Source organism: Eschrichtius robustus, chromosome 10 (genome assembly GCF_028021215.1).
Source record: "Eschrichtius robustus isolate mEscRob2 chromosome 10, mEscRob2.pri, whole genome shotgun sequence".
In the NCBI taxonomy this organism is placed as follows: domain Eukaryota; kingdom Metazoa; phylum Chordata; class Mammalia; order Artiodactyla; family Eschrichtiidae; genus Eschrichtius; species Eschrichtius robustus.
In genome coordinates, this window is record NC_090833.1 from 32,624,827 (window position 1) to 32,641,834 (window position 17,008).

A 17,008-nucleotide genomic window follows, 5' to 3' on the forward strand; every position below is an offset into this window, starting at 1 on the left:
TTCCCTTTTCCAATGCCCTGGCTGTATGCAAAGGGCACATCGATCACAATCCTCACTCCAGTGCCCTTTTTGTCCACACAGGGTATCCTGGCCTTGTATGGGTACCCATGGGCCTTGTGGTCTGCCAGGGCCAGATTGGTCCAGAAAAGCCGGCTTCCCCTTTAGTGGTCTCTGAGTGGACAAAGCCACTGCAATCATTTGGGCCTTTTTCATATTTCTCTGGGTGCGTTCAGTCTTTTTGGCCATATCCCTATTACTGAAAACCAAATAAGCCAATTGGAACAAAACAATCACTGGAGTCTGAAGACCAGCAGTTGCTTTCTGAATTTCACGCCTGATGTCTGGGGCAGGCTGAGCTATGAAATGCATAGTCAAAAGGACCTGTACCTCGGGGGAGGAGGGATCCACGTTCAGGATCCGTGGCCCTGTAGGGTGGGTCAGTTAAAATGTCCTCTGTGTCCTTCCTAGAGTTATCCCTCTGAGCTATACACACCTTAAATTCCTTTTGGATTCCACTGACTAGATACAAGGCCATGAAAATTTGAATATAGGGTACTTCACTCCATTTTAAATTTCCTAACTCATATTGTGGCCAAACCTGATTACATGACCTAATAAGTTTTTTCCTTTTAATTCCTGTTGTCCACATCTTTCCCAGTCCCAGAGTATAAAGCCCAGAGGGGTATTGGTTGGGATTGATGCAGCCTGACCCACTTCCTACAAGCCTGAGGTGACGTCTCTAACTCCCGGGCAATCCAAAATTCCACTCTTAAGTCAGAATCCACTGCGCAGTTTGGTCAAAAGATTATGATTTTAGATGCTATCCCTTCCAAGGTAGTCTCCCAGCCAGGTGTTAGTTCCCAAAAAGTCGCAAAAAAATGTCACAGAAGACATCCCCAACAGTGTTGACGATGAGCAGGAGTTGGTCTGGCTATAAGTTGGGGATAAAGGGTCAGCATTTGTAGGGGTCAGAGGGAGGGGAGTAAAAGCAATAAAAAGTACACCTTGGTGGTCACACAGGTCTTCTGGGGTTAACAGAAGAAAGAAAGAAATAGAGCAGGAATGAATAAGAATGCAAGAATGTAGGAGAAAAGCCTCAGAGTCAAGGAGAAGAGTATAGAGATTAACAGTTCTGTCCTGGACCTGCGGTTGGATGTGCATAAGTACACGGGGTTGACCCGCCTGTCAAAAATGAGCAAACAGCAGCAGAGCATCCTCCCCAGTGTGCCTGGTTTGCGGCGTCCCATGGGCCTCTGTCGGACCAAGACCTAACTCTCAAACATTTTCTTACCTTATTGCTGTCCCTTCGTGGTCACCAGCTGAAACCGTGCACCTCAGATTGAGACTTGAACCCACGCGGCCGGGACTCAGACCCGGCCAAAACCCACACTGGGATTCAAACCCACACTGCTGGTACTCGAACCCGGCCAAAACCCAGACTGGGACTCGAACCCATGCTGTTGGGACTCAAACCCGGCCAAAACCCACAGTCTTCCAACTGAGATCACACACCTGGTTTCAGGACTTAATGAAGCTCAGGTTCTTGATGTCTCATCGTAGAAAGAATTCAGTGAGAGGCAAAGTGATAGGTAAGAAGTAGGTTTATTTAGAGAGAAACACACTCCACAGATGGAGTGTGGGCCATCTCAGAAGGTGAGAAAGGCCAAGTGTTTACATTTTAAATAATAAAATGAATCACTCATTCCCAGTGAACGGCACTGTACTATGTACTATTTGGTTTTAGCTGGCTGGTCTCAGAGTTGGTGGTGTATCCAGTAGTTTCACCGTATACTTTTTGCACATGCAAAAAATGAAAATACTCACCTTGGATTGGTTAACGCCAGTTGAGAACACTTTTTAAATTTCTATTCCAATGTGTTAACGTTGTTTTCAGCGGGTCCAACTTACATTTTGCCAGTTATTTAAAGGATTCATTTAGAAACCTGAGTTTGCATGTGCCATATCACTATTTTTCTAATGTTTTATCATCCCTTATAGATTGGTATCCCAAGCAGCTAGAGCTAGAACAGGTTATAGCAGGCTGTAAGAAGTCTCAATGTTAATCTCTTCTAACAAACTCATGAAAGTTTGAATCCTTTCCTTAGAGATGATCAGTAGGCTGAGCAACCTTAGCAGCTGTGGTGAGCAGTGAAGTGAAACACTGGCTGAGAGTTTGAACTTCGTGACATGTTATGTCTCTTCTAAACATTAGAGTCTGTGAGTTTACAACTTTGTGTATGGATGACCCAGGACCAGGAATAAGTGTCTCAGGGAAATTTCTAAGACTAGTTCAGTGTATGAAATCCAGTGATCATGTGATGAACAGCTGAGATAGAGATGAACTAGGTAGCTCCACGTTCATGGAAGTTGAAGTCTATTTGGTAAATATGTGGGTGATGTTTATCACAGGCAAAAGCAGGGAGAAGAATGACTTCCCACGTAGTTGGTCTAGGAAGATTGTGCCCCATAATTCTTCTCAAGACTTAATCTTCATCCAGCTGTCATCTTCAGGCAGCCGCATCAACATCATCACCATCATCACCACCACCATCATTAGAATTGGCAATTTTTGAGACTTCTAATGTGCCAGCTTCTGCTTAACACTTATACTTGAGATTTCTTTCCTTGATTATTCAGTATCTGGGGAGTTATCTTTATTTTGAGACCATATATGTATTTTTAAGTGTTTATTTATATTTCTCAACATATATGTGTTGAAAGTGAGGAGAAGAATCAGTTAATTACAGCTCAGTTTGCCACGTTGATGGCAATCTCCCACAGAAATTTGTTTATCCATTCAACAATTATTTAGTAATTGCCTACTATGTGGCGGGTACCACTCTACGTGTTAGGGATAAAAGGGACAAAGATCCTGGCCTTCATGAAGCTTAGATTCCTATAGAAATCTACTCAGCACTTACTATGTGCCAGGAGACTATTCCAGGCTTTACATCTGTTAACTCATTGGATCATCACAGTCATCCTGTGAGAGAAGTGTCATTATTGCATCCATTTTACAGATGAGGAAACTGAGACATACAAAGGTTAAGTCACTTGCCCAAGGTCATGCTGATAGTGAGTATAAGAGCTAGGCAGTGCAGGTGCCATGTCCATGGCTTAACCACTATACCGTACAGCCTTTCTATATGTGAATCTATGCCTAGAATATGGTGGGCTCTTGATATTTATTTGGTGAATGATGAAATGAAATGATTGAATGACCACAGTGTACTCTGTCAACTGTAGTTTGTCTGTCCTCTAGCAGATTCTGAGTTCTTTGAGGATAAGAACAATGTCTTCTTTGACTTTGTCTATAGTGCCAAAGACAGGGCCTGCATGGAGTACCTGCTCAGTAAAATATTGAGCACTGGAATGAATGAACTGCCAGATGGTTCCTGGAATGACAATGATTCTCAACTTTAACATGCATAAGAGTCACCTGGGAGTCTGGCAAAGTGGAGGCTGCAGGATTGCACCCTCGGGTCTTGGAATCTTCATTTTTAATGGGCCCCAGAGGTGGTCTGAGTACCTCCCTCTGACCACACTCTGTAGGGGCTGTCAGTGAATAACTGAGAGCCATGGGGCACCACGGTTGGTTGGTAGGTCACTGAAGTCTTGACAGTTGGAAGCTTTGAAGCCTCATTTTAGAGAAAACCCTTGAAAACCAGCAAGGAGTGATTTACTCCCCAGGGAACCCAGGGAAATTGCCTTTGATACATAGTGACTCAGACCTGTGGAGTCTCAAGTCTCAGATTTGATGTTCCACAGATAGTCATAAAGAGATACATTCTGCCCATGTAACATTGCTGAGCAAGGCACCTACAGGCTTATCTGAACACATCCCAATTCTTGTCATAAGTGATGGTTTGAACAGCAACGTTGATTTTTGGAATCTTAGTGTAGGCAACATCAGAGAACAGAAGTTTAAATCGTGGAAGGCTATTATATAATAAAATGAACCATGGGTAAAGAATCCTTTCTTTTAACTGGTCCCCAGTGTTTTCATCTGCTAAATGAGAAGGTTGAATTAAATGATCTCTGAAGGTCTTTCCATAATATTTGTAATAATATCTGTCATTTATTGCATGCCTACTGTGTGCCATGTGCTATTCTGGGACTTTACCTTTATTGTTTCTAGTAGCTAATTCTCAGACTAATGTAACAATATAGTCATTATGCCCCCAGAGAGATGTGTTATTTTTTAATCTAGTATTTATTGATAGCTTCCTGTGTGCCAGGCATCAGGCTAGACACTGAGTACTTTGCCAGGCACTGAAGCATAAGGTGCCCAGTGTCACAAAGCTAGGAAGTAATAGGGTGGGAATCAACCTCAGGTATGTTAAACTGAAGTCTAAGCTCTTTCTTGTTGCTCTCACACATTTCTTCTAAGACTCCATGTCTATAAAGTATGTGTGAGATCACTGACATTTTTTTCCTAATTCCTGTGCTAGTGATTCCTGTAGGTACACATTAGAATCATCCAAGACTCTACTTCAAACTGATTAGATAACTATCTCTAGGGGAGGAGAAAGGGAGGGGGAGGGAAAAACCAATGTCTTGTTTTAACAATTCCACACGTGATTCACATGTGTTTCCAGAATTGAACACCAAATACTGTAAATTCTAATTTTAAAAAAACACATTTATTTCTAATTGATGTAAAGTACACAACATAAAATTTACCATCTTAACCATTTTTAAGTGTACAGTTTAGTAGTGTTAAGTACATTCACATTGTTATGCAGCTAATCTCCAGAACTCTTTTAATCTTCCCAAACAGAAGCTCTGAACCCACTAAATGATAATTGCTCATTCCCCCGACTAGCCCCTAGCAACCACCATTCTATTTTCTGTCTCTGTTAATTTGCCCATTCAAGGTACTTGATATAAGTGGATTACACTATTTGTCTTTTTGTGACTGATTTATTTCACTTAGCCTAATGTCCTCAAGGTTCATCCGTGTTGTATCATGTGTCAGAATATCCTTCCTTTTTAAGACTGAATAATACTCCATTGTATGTATATTCCACATTTTGTTTAGCTATTCATCCATCAATGGACACTTCCAACTTTTGGCTATTGTGTATAAATGCTACTATGAACACGGGTGTATAAATATCTGTTCAAAACCCTGATTTCAGTTCTTTTGAAAATATACCCAGAAGTGGAATTGCTGGATCATATGGTAATTCTATTTTTAATTTTTTGAGGAACTGCCACGTTGTTTTCCACAGCGGCTGCACCATTTTACATTCCCAACAGTGCCCAAGGGCTCCAATTTCTCCACATCCTCATCAACACTTGTAATTTTCTATTTTTTGACGGTAACCATCCTAAAGGGTATGAGGTTGTAGATTCTAGTTTTTAGATCCAATTATATTTATGTGGGGGAGCCTATCACATAGTTTTAGTTATCTGTCTCTAAATCTTTAAATGATTTCACTTTCATTTTGCATTATTTTTCTTCCCACATTTGGAGAATCTCTCCAGATTCAGTACTGACCACTTTTCTCAGAACTACAGGAAGGGGTTGATGTTGAGGAGGTACTGGACGGGATCTCTGCTTTCAAGTTGCTTATGATCTCTGGCTGGGAGCTTGCCTGTAGCCTTACTGGATTTTTGTCCTGGTTCAAGTCATACCTGCTCCTAACTGGTGGCTAATTTGCTCAAGTCCTTGAAAGATGGAGATAGCTAAATGCACACTGTAGCCAAGTGAAGTGTGAGAAGCTATTCCATGTAGAATAAGTAGAGTGAATTGTGGAGCTCAGAATGGGTGTAGTATTTTGGAAGGAAGACTGGCCTGATGAGAACTAAAATTCATCTTGGTAAAAGGTGGGAAATAATGTCAGATCAGTCAAAGCCAGATTTGGCAGGATCTTGAAAGTCAGGTGGGGCATTCGGAATTGTTGGGGCAGGTTGTAGGGCTGTCAATCAGGGCAGTGTGCGACAGGCCATTAGCAGTGTCTGCACTGGTGGGATGGAGAGGAGGGTGCTGCACCAGGTGAGTGGTCACGTAGACAAGAGCATCCTCAAGAATGCTAGACTAGAAAGGCAGATCTAAAAGTTATCTTCAAAGGAGAAACTGTAAGCTTTGAAGATAGGTTGAATATGAGAACTCTGAGAGGGAGAAGAAGCTTCTTTTAAAACTATGAACATTCTGGGGATGAAGTGTTATCTTTTCAAAGGAGATTGTAGTTGTGGGGAAAGAGCCCCAATATTGGTATTAGGCTTACATTTGACTGCAAGAGACAGAAACCCCAAAATATCAATGACTTAAATAAGATGGGAGTTTATATTTCTGTCACTAAAACAAAGTCTAGAAATGGGAAGACCACGATTCAAGTAACTGGCCAGGGTTCCCGTGGTCACATCAGCCTCCTTGTTGACAAAACCAGACTCATCTTTCTGCCTACCTTTGCTCCTTCTCCTCCTTTCACTTTCATTGACTGTTAAAATCCAGGCTTTATCCCATTTGATTCCCCACAATCAGCCCTGAGTAAATGCCATTGTACATCTGCCACGTGTCTTTGATCTGCCCTTTCATTCATCCCCTCCCGCTTCAGTCCTGGCTTCAGCTCTCTCCTTTGGACCTTTACCACAACCTCCTCAAACTGTCTTCCAGTCTCTTCTCTAATCCATCCTTCTCATGGCTGCCAAGTTAGCCTTTCCAGAGCGCACATCACTCCTGACTCACAGCCCTTTGATGATCTTTCCTGTAGCTTCTAGAATAGTTAGAACTCTTCAGCTTGACATTCAAGGCTCCAGGTCAGTTAGCTAAAATCTTGCCTCCTAAAACAATGGCTTAATTTCATTTTAACATCCTCGTTTTAATCTCATCTAATTTTCAAAACACTTTAAGGGAGATGACTTTTAGGTAAATTTCTCTTTAGGAGAATTAATGATAAGGAGAAACCACTTTTGTTGAAGTGTTTTCACATTCAAGGCCAAATAACAAGCTGACTGCGCTCTACTTTTTTCAAATGTAGTCCAATGTTGTCTTATTAGATCAAGTCTATGTTCCTAGTTTACCAAAGATCTGTGAGGTTTTTGGATTCTCTTTTGGTCCCTGCAAGTCAGAATTAGGAAGTTAGATCTAAGAAGGGTTGGCCTGACACCCAGAAACAGGCCTGGCTGAGGGGCTGGAGGAGCCTGAGAGCTCATGCTTTTGTGAAGTGTGCCCTGCCCCAGCTGACGCTGGGAAAGAGATATGATCTTCCCCCTCTGTTCGGAGGAGGGAGCAAAGGATGGGCAATGGGAAGGGTATTTGTGTTTTGGGGCAGCATCTCTCTGGGTCTGACTTGAAATGGATGTCTCAGCTGTAATGCTCACTCTTACGTGACCGTGGCATTTTGTCTTGCATCTCTGGCCTCAGTTGCCTAATCCATAAAATGGAGACTAATCACAGGAATCCCCCACCTTCCTTCTATTGTTGTTATCAAGTTCAAAGATGCTGGGTTTGAAACACCTTCTAACTTTATCTAGGTCGTGGGAGTTTTAATACTTCCTCTGTTCGTTTTCTATTGCTTCTGTAACAAGCTACCACAAAGTAGATGGTTTAAAACAACGGCAATTTATTCTCTCTCAGTTTGGGAGGCTAGCAAAACAAAAATCAAGGTGTCAGCAGTCCCTTACTCTCTCCAAAGGCTCTTGAGAACTATTCTCCCTTGCTTCTTCCTAGCTTCTGGTAGGTGCCAGAAATCTTTGGCATTCCTTGGCTTGTAGATGCATCGCTCCAATCTCTGCCTCTGTAGTCATATGCTGTTCTTCCTGTGTGTCTGTGTCTCTGTTTTCTCTTCTTTTACAGTATGATCTCATCTTAGCTAATTACATCTCTAAGGACCCTATTTCCAAATAAGGTCACATTCCGAGGTTCCAAGTGGACATGAATTTAAGGGGGGCAGTATTCAACATAGTGTACCCCGTTACTGTCTGTTTTTAGAACAAAAATAGCACAGGCTAAGAGCTTAGCACAGCACTGCTATAGAAAGTGCAATGAATGGGTGCCATTACTTCGGTTGGTGTTATTGCACTGTTTACCCTTCCTCCTTCGTGATCCCCCTCTCCCTGTCCCTACCTCAGCTCCACAGACTTGGGCTTTGATCTGCTAGACTCCTCTCCCCAGGCATGAAATGATCAGGTAACAGTGAATCTAGAATTCTCTTCTATAGAGGAAAAATGTGTTTATTTTTGCAAGGAGAGAGTAAGAGAGGATGCTGGTAAGGTGCCTCATTAAAATAATCAGTGAATTGAAAATGGAAGGGGTATTAAGGATCAAGCTGGCCTAGGCAAAAATATTTTGGGGCCTCTAACAACTATACATCCCAACTAAACTCATGTTTAACAAACAGTTGAGGTGGCACCTTTGTGTATCTGTAGTCTGTGTAGTGAGGGTAGGAATGGTTTCAAAAGGGGCAGAAGGAGCCATCCAGGGGTATGGAAATTGACTCAAGGAGACATGGGAAGGAGGCAGCCCAAGGTGGATGGGTGGAAAGGACACAGATGCCCAGGGTCTAGTCCTGGCTCTGCCTCTGACTCCATGTCAGATTTTGGGCAGGTCACTTCTTCCTCTGTCTGGGTTGCAGTTTCCTCATCTGTAAAATAAGGGGTTAGGCCATGAGAGCTCTGGGAACACACACCTGTGAGGGGCTTGGAGAGGAGGAAGTGATAAAGAGAGCCACAAGAGACCTCTGCTGTGGGGGTTAAGAGAAGTCACCTTCCTCTCATGCCACTTGTAAAAATTGGGCATTCATGGTAAGATGCTGCATGATATAGAAATTTCCCTCATTTATTTTTCTCATGTGATCTTCAGAACAACTCTGTGAGGTAGGTGTGTTAGGTGTTTGTATTCCTATTTTACAGATGGGGAAACAAGTGTGAAGCAGGGTGTCCTGACTACAAATGCAGTGTTGTTTCCAAGATGCCGCAGTGGTGGCTGCCTCTTGGCTCAGCGCCAGCTCACTCCGGGAATAGAGATGAGTTCCTGGGCTCCACGTCACCCAACACGATGCCGCACGTCATGCATGCTCTGTGAATAGCTCTTGGTGGTAAGTGATTCAGACCTTGGGGTGGAAGGAGAAACTAATGAACAGGGCGCGGTTCAGCCAACACCTACTGCTGTGTGCCAGGCACTGCCCTTGGCTCTGTGGACTCAGGAGTGAACAAAACAGATATGGTCACTGTCCTCAAGAAGTTCAGAGTCTCTCAGGAAGACAGACACTCAACCAATAATTACCACAATTTAATGGAACAAGTAGAAGCGTTGAGATATGCTGTAGAGGAGAGATTCCTGGTGCTTTGGGTGGGAACACTGAAGAGGTCCCCTGACTCTGGGGGCAGCCAGGGAAGGCCTCCCTTAGGAGATGAGGCTGTGACTGAGACTTGTCAGAGGAAAGGAGGTGGGGCTGTTGCTGGCACTGAGGGTGGACCCAGAAGTTACAGGAAAGCTGGAAAGAAGACCAAAGCAAACTGTTTTACTCCCTTTGTTGTAACTCCAACTTCCCTAAAGGACACCTTGAAAAAAAGAGAAAATGGTTTCAGGAGCTGTTATTTTTTGCTACCTCACACTCAAAACTGGGCTCAGTGAAGTTTAAGGTGAGACTCTTAATGCTCTGTGCATTAATTAATTAGTTAACTCACAGTACATTAAATATAAAATGCATTTAACGTAAAATCAAAGGCTCTAGTCCCTTGAATGGACTCCAGGCCTTTGTTTCTACTTGTGAGGCACGTCCACTTGCATTGGTCCTCAGAGATTTAGGGACTGGCCTTTTCCTCACCTTAGAAGCCAGAGGGTGTATCCAAGGGGTAAGAGCATGAGTGGACTTGAGTGTTGGGTGGGTAAGCAATAGCTTCGCTGCCATTCTTTCCCCTCTCTGTCAACACCCCTTCCTAGGCTTCTCGTGCTGTGAAGTCCACTCCTGATCACTCCTTTTCCTTCTTGGTCAAGGCCAGCTCAGGAAATCATGGTGTAGACAGACACTAGAAACGTAATCTGAAAAATCTTACGTTGCCTTGGTTCTTTTCCTTATTAACTGCGTGGCCACAGTTTCCTCACCTGTAACATGGAGATGATAATGCCTACTTCATAAGATTAGTCCTTTATATTTTCCAGGTTTTGCATTCTATAGACGTAGCAACAGGACTAAGAAAATTAGGTGATTTGTGCAAAGTTATGCAGCTAGTAGCAACAATCAGGAATACAGCCCAGGTCTCCTATCTCTAAATCTAGTGCTCTTTCCATTAGCAAAACTTCAGCCATGGCTCATTAATGTGTCATGAATGTGTAGTCTTCGCTATGCTAACATGTCGATCCCCTGGAGTGACCAGGTAAGGTCTAGGCTGGAGGAAAAAAAAATTCAGAAGCCCTGCACATAGGGCACTATAGTAAAAAAACAAAAAACCTTCCGACTTGCTTGTTTTGCTATTATGTGACATCATTGGTCATAGCTTTAATTTTTTTGTTTTGTGCCAGTTCATTGGTTGGAAGCAGAATTCTCTATGAGAACATTGCCCTAGGAGTGTCACGCTCTGCATGTTAAATGACACGGACTAGGTCTGTGGTATGCTCAGAACTCCACTTCCCTTTGTGCCGGGCAGCTGAAGGTTACGTGCCCCTGATCTCAACTCTTGCCTCCTGAAGTTGCCGTGCAGTCACCACGCTGGCCATCCTAGTGTCAGATTCAGATTATAACATGGTCTCAAGGAATCACTGCCATCTCTCTTATCTCCATGACCTCAATTCCAAATTCATCAGGAATAGCCGCTTGGCTTCCACTGTCCTTGCATGGACTCTGTTACATTTCATGGAAATTTATGGATGAGTGAGTCGGTATGTTCTTATTTTTTCTCTTCACTGTTAATTCCCTTTAAAAAAATGAAAGGATAGGAGAAGTGTAAGCATTTTGAAAGAGACAGCTAATCAATACACATTATTCTCCAAACATTCTAGGAAATTCAAGGAAATTATAAAGTACCTCCTAAAGGCTCTTCAGTTATCTGTATGCCTGCCCTTCAGATAGAAAGTTTCCTCTTGGCACATAAAGAAGTCAAATTAGGCCCAGAAGAGACTATCCTTGTTGGAGCGTGAATGTCAAAGAAACAATCTTCAGTAAAATAGCTTTCTCTCTCAGCATGCTCTGGAGAGAAGAATATCGTTGGTTATAGGTAATGCCTGTGCAAAACACAGTGAGAGAGTTTTGGAGATCATAAGAACTGATATTTGTATGAGATCAAAATGTCTTGATGAGGATTTTCACTTATTCTGTCGTTGGTGAAGACAGTTCACATCAGAGTTTGCTAGGATTTGGGAGCTACAGAAGGGACAGGACACAGCCTCTCACAAGACAGGCGAGAAGTGCCTTTATCAAGGTTTAGTGGTGCCTGCATGAAAACATCTCCTTCCTTAGATATGTGGACAAACATTGACCCATCTCCTCTGCCAACTTCAGAGGACCTGGTAAGCCTCTGGAGTCAGGACGTTGTCTCTAGCCCAGAGGACAGCCCCCTTGAGGGATATTTACAAACCTTTTCCTGGTGACCAGCTTTCATAGCTGAGAGATTTCAAGAGAATTAGAGGAAAGAAGCAGTCCCTAGGAACCAAACACCAGAATTTCACAATCATTAATCAAGCTAAAGTTCACCTTTTCTCTGGGTGAATTCCATGATACCTGCTCAGGCTGGACCAATAGGCTGGACTCTTCTTTTTGGAGACCCTCCTAGGGCCTGAGAGGAGGCTACACTTCTCACAGCTTCCTGGGTGTCAGAGGTAGCAGCCACCAGAGGTCCCTGGAGTGGTCATCGTTGTCCAGGCTCAGTGTCTCTGCTTATCAGCTCTAGAAATTCTATGGTGTCTTTTCATACTGCAGGAACTAACTCAGAGGTCCAACTCACCTACATCTGGGGGCTACTGCAGGAACGTTCAATTCAGTTTAAATGCATTAGGGAGGTAGCATTGTCTATAGTATTGTACTATAGGAGAGGAAAAACTTCTCCTTTATCCTCTTAGGTTTTGTGGCTGGACCTGAGAATTAAACTGTCATAAGACAGGTTAACAGGAGAAAAGCATACAAATTTTATTTAATATTTTTACATGTACATGGGAGCCTCCATAAGAAAAATGAAGACCCTAAGAAGCTCTTAGAACCAAGAGCTTATGTACCCTTTTAAACAAGGAATGATAAATTTGTGGAAAAGTGACAAGACAAAGGAAAAGGCATTTAAGCTTCTAGGGGCAGTGAGTTGTGGAAAAGTGACTAGGAAATATATTGGGGAAACTAATGGAATATAAGGATTATTTTAGTAGGTTTGTTTGTACAGATCCATTTTGGTGTCAACTCACCTGGTGATAAGAATGTTCTCTTCCTGGTGCAGGGAGGTCACCTTGCTTACAGGAAATTTTATAACCTGTTTTTAGGTCAAAAGGGGGAGGTCAGAGAACCCCTCCTGCATGTGCCTTCAGCTCAGAATAATCAGTATGCCAAAGTGGCATATTTTGGGGTGGCATGTTCTCAGCCCCTTCAGTTCAAATATTAGTTTTTCTATATTTTATCTGTAAGTTTGGGCAAGTTACTTAACTCCTGTGAGCTAGGACTTTCGTACTCTTCAGTCACTCCTTATTCCTCAGCTCCAGGCAGAATACCTTTTGGTTGATACATGGTTCTCTCTAAACTGTTGATTATACCATCAACCAAGCTGGATTAAGTATGCCCGCAATTGAAAGGCAGCTCTGGTCTCCTGATGGTTTCAAGGATGTGTCACACAGCCTCTGAAAGCATCTACAGTGTACTGATTTAATCTAAATGCTGGTGATATGGCAACAAATGAAAGAGACCAAATACCTGCCCCTGTGGGGCTTATATTCCAGTAGGGAGACAAACAATAAACAATAATATAATACAGTATGGTGTGGCATAATATAATATGGTATAATATAACATAATATAATATAAGTCAGTGCTAAGAAGAACAGTAAGCAGCAGAAGAGGTCAGGAGATTATTTCTCCAAGGAAATGATGTTTGTTGCAGAATCTTGGGTAAAGTGAAAAAAATGAAACGTGAGCATCTGGGATAAAAATGGTCCATGCAAGGGGAATGACAAGCACAAATTTTTCCTGAAACAAGAGGGTATTGGTGGACTAGAGCACCAAAGTGGCTGGATGAAGTGAGCAGACGGAAGGAAATGAAGTTGAGAGGTAGTGGGAAGCCAGATCAGCTCAGCTGGGGTCTTGTAGACCTTGGTTAAGACTTTGGCCCTTATTCTTAATGAGCTAGGAAAGGGTCTCTGTGATTGGCCTCACTTATATCTTTAAAGGGTCACTCTGGTTGCTGCAGGAATAATAGACTGTAAAGGGGTAAGGGTGGAAAAGACCAGTGAAGACTGGCAGTATTCCAGACAAGGGTACTTGTGGGGTGGAGTAGGGTGGCCCTGGTGGAGGAGGCAAGAAGAGCTTGTATGAGTGATGTATTTCAAGACAGAAATGACAGGACTGGGGGATGGATTGGACATTGATGGGGAAAAGTGAATGGAGTTGCTGTCTGCTAAGGTGCGAGGAACTAGTGAAGGAACAGGCTGGAGAGGTTAGAAATCAAGAGTCAAGCTCAAGATGGCCGTCAGACATCTGAATGTAGTGTCTGTGTGGCCTTTTGTATAATGGTGCTTAGAAAACTAATCGAAGGGCTTGCTTTCTCAAATCAGAGATGCAGCAAACATTCTCAGGCCTGTGATCACAGAACTGAAGCCTTGGGAAACACCCACAGAAGGCACGCTGAATGTACATTATTAGGACGGATGCAGCACGAGTGTGACCAAGGCTGGGGCAGCTGGAAGTTAGAGTGCATTGGTGATGAATAATATTTGAGCACAGAGAGATGTTCAACACTGTATTTGGATTTGAATTTTTTTTGTAAATAAAAAAGGAAAACTTGGATTCACATACTGTTTTATAATTTAAAAAGTGCTTTCAAATCCTTCATCATCCTATGAGATAGGATTGATTATCTTCATTTTGGAGATGAGGAAATGGAAGTTCAGAGAAGTTCAAAGATTTGCCCAAAGTCACACAACTAACAGGTAAGAGAATCCTCCAATTTAGGTTTTTCTGACCCCAAATCATTTCCATTTTATTGTGTTGTTTCCATTTCATCATGGTTATTTTGGAGTAGTCATATTGATTCCGCCAGTATAAAAAAACCAAATCAATTGTACCTAATAAGGGTATAAAATGTCCTCTTTGCCCCCTACTGACTGCAAATGACCCGCGTACTCAGGTCCCCACCCCCCCGTGTTCATCTTCAATCCAGGCTTCTCTGGCAGCTTCGCTTCCCTGGCAACCAAGTGACTAATGAGCTTCACCCCAACTCCTGTCTCTCTTAACAAATTCCTTTTTATCAATGGCTCATTTGTGTTGAAAAAGGTTGTCATGCCAAGCAATATTTTGGGGAATATTTTACAACTCCTGTTGCTTAAATTCTGAGAGAAACCGCTTCAAAAAGGGCCAAACACTTTCCCCCACTGGATCATTTCAAAATGCAATTAGAAGAGAACAGTTTTTCAATGAGCATTTCAGTAATTCCTGCAAAGTATCGCTTAGTCATGATTGAAACCATAGGTGTGTCCACACGGTGCTAAACATCTGGATAAAAAATGAAAATGGAATGCATTGGGATGTTAATACTGGGTCAAAAGCCAGTTTTGATGTCCTCAGGCACTGAGGTTGCCCTCAGTGGTTGCCCTTGGGTCATCCAAACCCCCTTTGGGTCTCATCTCAATCATGCCAGTGTGTGAGAGAGTGGGCAGAGCACTGGACTTGAAGAAAGAAGGTTGGGGTACCAGTCTTGACTTTGGTACTTCCTGGAATGTGACCTCACCCAGCCTCAGCTTCCTCATCTATGAAATGGACATGCTTATGCCTGCACAGCTTCCTAAGATGTTTGTAAAAAGTAAATAAAGCAAATTTTGAACTAAGTAGAGGTCATATTGTATTTATCTTTGCATCTCCAGAGCCGGACACAGGCATGTAGTAGAGACTGGATACATTTTTGTTGATTAATTTATGAATGAGTACAGTATAGGCAATTCTAGTGCTCTAGCACCTATTATTATTATATAGCTCTATTTACATTCGCCAATTCCCTCTGGTACTTAAGCAAACTTACCCTCCCTAGAATATGAGGACACATAGCCCAGAAAAATATTTACTAAAAGCATAAAATGTACTGTGCTAGATGTAAATAATGTTTCCCAGTTAGTCCAAGTGGTGAATAACCCCAGCTTTTGTTCTATTTGGAGCACCTGTTTGTAATCCGTGTCATAAATTTTTTCATGATTATTGCTTAGTAGTCAATGAGTTTCTTTGTTGGCACAGAATTTAAGATATTTCCCTAATAAGGACACCCAATGTTAAAGCAAAGAATTTCTATAGCTATGCAGTTCAGAGAGTTACCTAGGAGATGAAAAGCTAATCTGTCTGGAATTTCTGCCCTTGAGACCAAAGATACTATAAATTTGCTCGGGAGGAAAATAATCATGGTAAGCATCTTAATTTCTTCCATCTCGTTTCCAAGCAGATGTCGCCGTGTTTTAGCCTGGAATTCATCATCTCTCTGATACATCAACATTGACATATTACATCTTCATCTCTTATTATAGAAAATGGAAATTAAACCAGAATGTGAACATGCTGAATGAATCGGACTCCCCAGAGATTTGGAGGAGAAGAAAACCTCCCACTCGCCTTTGACTTTTGGATTTCTTGTTTCCCTCATGTTTGGATTGCACTTTAAGAAGTCCATCTGGAAGTTCACTTTTTATATTTTGCAAATGCAAGTAGAGCTTATTATCAAAAGACAAACCCCTAAAGGAAGAAAAACAGTGGGCAGGGATTGGGGGGGTCAGAGAATCACCTAAAAAATCCAGTGACGGTATTTAAAGTTAAATTCCAGAAATTAAACTCCATTTATTGCTGGGCCTGACTTTGCCAGTCTGCTAGTTTGGATGAATGCATGGATATGTTTAGCTGCTTGCTTCTATCTATTAAGCTAGAAGATGAGTTTGGGTAGGTGTCAACACCTGCAAATGTCATCAACCCTGCAATACCTCTGTAGCACTGAGTTATCAAAGCAGCACTGCCACAGTCTGCCTGAGACTTCAGTCATCCCACAGTGGGCACCAGTACACTTCTTTCCTTTTTCTGGCCTCAGGAAAACATTCTTAGGATTTCAGGATCCTATTATATGTTGAGTGAATTGCGTTCTTCTTGAATTCCTTAGGAAGTCACTCTGGTCCCTGGAGATTAGAAGTTTAAACTTTGAAGGCCATACCTCATCGAGTTCTCTTCACTTTGGCTTCCCAGCCATTTCTGTTGCAGCCAGACTTAATCCTCTTCAGACGTATCAAGCCAACCATCAGTCAAGGTGGTCTTTATTTCCTCACACATGCTGCAGAGATTAAGGCTGCCTGATTTTCTCATATATTCCCTGGCACCCCAACTACAGATTCAGCTGCTATCTGAGGTTGATGTAAATAATGTTTACAACTTGGCCCCAACTTGTTGGCCATTTACGGGAAGAATCCATCTTATTCTAGAGTCACAAAGGCTAATGCCATCTTGGTCATAACAGGATAGCTGGATAGAGCATTAGCATCCTAGAATCTCTTTGTAAATTTCCAGACCAGGGAAGATAAAGAGTAGTTTGCTTCAGTAGGTCTGGGTAAAACTGTCAGCATTAGGCAGAGAGGCCCACGAAAATAGCATTGGATTTAGAGTTGTGACCCAAGTTAGAGGTAGCTGTACTACCTTCTAGCTGTGTGGTCTTGGACAAGTAACATAATCTCCCTGGACCCATGTTCTCATCTGGAAGATAGGAACCCTATCATGGACCCTGCACATACCCCTGGATGATTGGAATAAAGGATATGAGACTGTCTTGAAACAACGAAGTGCTATTTAAGTGAGAGCTACCACCATTGTCACCTATAGCACATTGCAGGTTGTCTGATGACCATTTTTTG

At 42.4% G+C, this 17,008-nt stretch overlaps 1 long non-coding RNA gene across 1 annotated transcript in view; it reads left to right on the forward strand.

Annotated features, from left to right (window-relative positions):
• The window catches only part of LOC137770007 (uncharacterized), a 297,898-nt gene extending 283,847 nt beyond the window's left edge, over positions 1 to 14,051 (forward strand). Inside the window, exons 5-6 of the long non-coding RNA XR_011075114.1 lie at positions 8,860 to 9,044; positions 13,694 to 14,051. This is a non-coding gene — a long non-coding RNA (uncharacterized lncRNA). The remainder of the gene's footprint in view (positions 1 to 8,859; positions 9,045 to 13,693) is intronic.
• The last annotated feature ends 2,957 nt before the right edge of the window (positions 14,052 to 17,008 follow it).